The sequence below is a fragment of the Rhinopithecus bieti genome, unplaced genomic scaffold (assembly GCF_001698545.2).
Source record: "Rhinopithecus bieti isolate Rb0 unplaced genomic scaffold, ASM169854v2 scaffold_9976, whole genome shotgun sequence".
In the NCBI taxonomy this organism is placed as follows: Eukaryota; Metazoa; Chordata; class Mammalia; order Primates; family Cercopithecidae; genus Rhinopithecus; species Rhinopithecus bieti.
The window spans coordinates 479,518-483,995 of record NW_016806761.1 but is presented as its reverse complement, the minus strand read 5'-3'; the positions used below and the strand labels follow the sequence as shown (position 1 = coordinate 483,995).

General features: G+C 45.4%; 2 protein-coding genes across 2 annotated transcripts in view; both read right to left on the bottom strand.

The window, feature by feature from the left end:
* SMAD4 (SMAD family member 4) overlaps positions 1-3,825 on the bottom strand; it is a 121,582-nt gene extending 117,757 nt beyond the window's left edge. Inside the window, exon 1 of the mRNA XM_017877552.1 lies at positions 3,746-3,825. The gene's annotated coding sequence lies outside the window, so the exon portion shown is untranslated. The remainder of the gene's footprint in view (positions 1-3,745) is intronic.
* Positions 1-3,838, bottom strand: part of ELAC1 (elaC ribonuclease Z 1) — a 20,723-nt gene extending 16,885 nt beyond the window's left edge. Inside the window, exon 1 of the mRNA XM_017877555.1 lies at positions 3,746-3,838. The gene's annotated coding sequence lies outside the window, so the exon portion shown is untranslated. The remainder of the gene's footprint in view (positions 1-3,745) is intronic.
* Between the last annotated feature and the right edge of the window lie 640 nt (positions 3,839-4,478).

Sequence of the window (4,478 nt, the reverse complement as noted above, 5' to 3'; positions counted from 1 at the left end):
GAGTAGCTGGGACTACAGGCGCCCGCCACCTTGCCCGGCTAGTTTTTTGTATTTTTTTAGTAGAGACGGGGTTTCACCGTGTTAGCCAGGATGGTTTCGATCTCCTGACCTCGTGATCCACCCGTCTCGGCCTCCCAAAGTGCTGGGATTACAGGCTTGAGCCACCGCGCCCGGCCGGGTTCAGTCTTCAGGTAGTTAGTGGAATGCAAAATAAAGAAAAAAGAGGCTGGGTGCAGTAGCTCATGCCTGTAATCCCAGCATTTTGGGAGGCTGGGGTGAGAGGATCGCTTGAGCCCAGGAGTTTGAGACCAGCCTAGGCAACATAGTGAGACCCTGTCTCTACAAAAAAATTAAAAACAAGTATCAACTGGACATGGAGGCATGTGCTTGTAGTCCCAGCTTGCCAGGAGGCCGAGGCACGAGGATCATTGGAACCTGGAAGGTTAAGGCTGCAGTGAGCAGTGATCTCACTGCTGCACTCAAGCCTGGGTGACAGAACAAGACAGAACAAGAACACTCTCACAATAAACAAACAAAAAAAGCGACCATTTACCACACATCAGCTGGCAGGCAAGTATCAATGGAGCAATGCTAGCCAGTGCTAACCAGGATGAGGGTAAATGGGTACTGTCACAAACTAATGGTGACAAAGTTATGAATTGCGATTATGCTTTGGGAGAATAATTTGGCAATATATATTACCAGTAATAATGATGCTGTTGATAATTATATGCTTTCACCCAGCAATTCCCATTTTTCGGAATCTACCCAAATAATAAAGATCTATGTACAATGACGTGTATTGTGGTGGTCTCAAGTTGGCTAAAATATGGAAGCAATCTAAATATGTCAATAGGAAAATGGCTGAATATTTTATTGTACATTTGTATTATTGTTTATTCTATCAACTATTTATTCTGCAGCTAATAGTCTTCTGTAACTACTGTCATGGAGGGATGACAGAGAAAAGTTACAGACGGCTATGGCATGATCTCATTTTTATAACAATACCCCAAACCCCTACATTTACGTAAGACAGAGGAAGTCTGATGTGGGAGAGGATACACACCATCCTGTTAATATGGGTTATCTCAGGGGTGATTAAAGTGATGGGTTGGGGGCTGCATGGGGGATTAACTTTTCTTTTAAATCTTTGGATTATGTTTTAATGAGTGGCATTTTATTTAATTTTTTTTAATTTATATTTACTTAACGCAGAATTTTTTTTTTTTTGGGGGGGGGAAATGTGTCATATGCCCAAACATGGTTCTCTAACTACACACCACCTAGTCTTCCCTTCCATTTTGGGAAACAGCTCCTCCCCATACTTCCTGCCCCCAACCCTCATACATAAGGTGGTGCATCTCTACCTTAAGCATAGCCTTGAGGTTATTGCTAATATCCCTTCCATGTGTTACTCTACATTTTCACCTCCAAGATCAAGTCTTCCTCTAATAATAAAGGAGCTTTATTTGCAGAGGCTTCCTTATTGATTTGCAAGATAGGTAAGAATAAATAGAATGCAGAAAGTTAACATTTGTAAAGGCAAATGAACTGCAGAAGGAATAACAGAATATAATCACTTTGTCATCCCTAACAAATAATGGATTTAGATCAGTAGTACATAACCCCGGGGGCATATTAGAATCACCTGGAGAGCTTTTAAAACATATCAGTGAAGGTATGGTGGCTCATGCTTGTAAACTCAGCATTTTGGCAGGGTGGCTTGAGGCCAGGAGTTCAAGACCAGCCTGGGAAACACAGCAAGACTGTCTCTATAAAAAATTAGCCGGGCATGGTGGCATACACCTGTAGTCCCAAACAAAACAAAAAACCACATCAATAATTGGGCTCCCATCCCAGAACATTTAAATAGGAAATTCTGCAAGTGAGACATGTTTCAGTATTAACAAATAAAAAAAATAAAAAGCCTTCTCCTGTGATCCTAACATGGAGTCAGATTTGAGAACCACTTAGTGAAAAGGCTAACAGAGAACTGCAATGGATGGATCAGGTTGATCTAAACTCACCAACTAATTAATCTTTTTAAAAGTTTTATTCTGAAAAACTTTAGACACATATAGAAGTAGAAATTAGCATAATGCAATGCCACACACCCATCATCGAACTTCAACAATTGTTAACTCATGGGCAATCATGTTTCATCTATACACACCAACCCCATTACTCCAAGAATACTTGATAAGACAAACGTGTGCTGTCTGATGGAAGCACCCCATTAGGCAGCACGCAGTCTAGCTGTCTCTCTTTCTGATGTTAACAGCCACTAGTGATCATTGCCAGAATCCATTATTTCATTAGGGGTTGCCAAAAGGTGATATTCTCTCATTTCTTTTGCATGTATTTGCTGGCATTCCCTGGTCAATTGTTACCCTATGATGCTAAAAGGTCCACAAAGAGGCAAGATGCTATCTAACTCCTGGCGTGATACAATGTGAAAAACACAGTAAGCCCCCATTAAGCTCTCTTGCCAAAAAATAGAACCTGACCTGAACAAGGCTACAGGTCTAAATACCTGCTTATTAAAGGAGATGGAAAAAGCAAAATCCTGGATGTAGAAAACGTGAACCGTACAAATGACTTGCTCTTCAAGTAAAATACAGGGAACAAAATAGAGACAGAGGGGAAAAGATTAAGAGAGATCTAACAGACATCAACCAAATGGAACGTGTGTAGTTTGGATACTGCTGTGGACAAACCAGGGAAGAGGAGAAAGACAACTAGGAAAATGTAAATGCTGACTGGACAGTAGAGGGTAAAATGAGGTGCTAATTACACTAATAATGGCTTTATGTTTTAAAAGGTGTTATTGTGTTTTATAAACATGAACAAGATAACAGATGGAATGGTACATTTCAGATTTGCTTTCAAATACTACAGTGGGGGAGAGGGTAACATGAAACAGGATTGATCATGAATTGGAAGTTCAGTATACTATTAAATTTTCATATATGACTTGAATGTTTCCATAATAATTTAAAAACAAATATAATGAAAACCCTCCAAACAGCTCGGGAAATAATTAGAAATTATTTCATCAATGGTGCATGTTTTGGGACATGCACCATTCTAGGCACTAGGAATTAAATGCGAGCAAACCAGATTAGGTCCCTGTCTTCTTGGAAAAAAAACAAAAACAAAAACCCAGCTGCTTGCTTTCTCAAGACTGTGATCCACATTCGGCGAAGTGCACATTCCAGTCGTGATCACAGTACTGTCATTTCACTCTGGGCCTGTGGATCTCGGTCCTGGCCACAGATCACAATTCCCCGGTGATGATGGGGCATCAGCATTTGGAGGCTTCCCAAGCGATTCTACTGGCTGCCGGGTTGAGAACCGGAGCTCCTTCGTTTTCAGACAGGCAGTGTCAACCCTGCAATCACCCTGTGGTGTGCACAGGGCAGATACCGCCGTCCTCCATCTTAGAGCTGAAAGAACCGGGGCCGGGAAGCAGAAAGTGAGGCCAAGGTACAGGCAGGGCCAGAGGCCAGATTTCCGCCTCTAGAGAGCTCAGGCTCCCCCATGAGACCGCGTTAGCCTCGAAAAAGGCGGGGTGTGCGGCGGCGCCGGGCGGCCGAGGCTCCGGCCCCGGGCGGTGAACGAGGCAAGTCCTCGCTCCCGGGCGCTCCCCAGGCTTAGGTCCCCGGCGCCAGGCCGGGCTGGTTGAGCCGGCGAGTCCTGAGGAAGCGCGCCCGCCCCCCTCTGGCATGCCCACTGCACTCACCCTCTACCCGAGGCCCGCGCCAGGAGCCGAGGGAGGCGCAGGCCCGCACCCTGGCCCAACCGTCCGCGGGGCTGCAATGCACCCGGGCGGAAGTGCGCCGCCGGCCGGGTCCCGCGCGGCCGCTCTAGGATGCGAGGGAGGTCCGCGCTCGGTGGCACCCGCCCGGGGCCTGGCTCTGGGCGCGCTTCCGGGCTTCCCCGGGGCCGCGAGGGCAGTGCCTGCGTTTACCTCCTTCCCAGGTCGCTGTGTGTCAGGTGGTGACGGTCGACCTGAGGACCAGAGCGGGCTAAACCAAAAGGGAAAAAGTTACTCTTCTTTTGTTTTCCGTATAATATTTTCCACACAGGAGTGTTCTTCCTGATGTTTTGCTCTTATGTGTCTTTTTTGGTCTTTGGTTGGGATGAATCTTTACGGTCTTTCATCCACTAAGATCCTTTGCCTGACCATTCACCTTCATAAAGCTCCATCCATATTCCATTTTCCTACGCCAGGTTGGAATATTTGCTTAACATCTGAAGCTGATTGTACCGTACTCACTCCAAGCCTTGCAGACGTGTTCTCTTAGGTAGTGGACGCGGGATTGAAAAAGCCCAAGCTGGCCGTATACAGAACGGGCATGTGGCAGTTATAGACCACAGGGAAAAACTCCTTCAGTCTGAATAACAACTTTTAAAAAAGTATTTCAGTCTCCTATGTACTGCCAGATGCACTGATTTCGTGCTCAGTATACTTG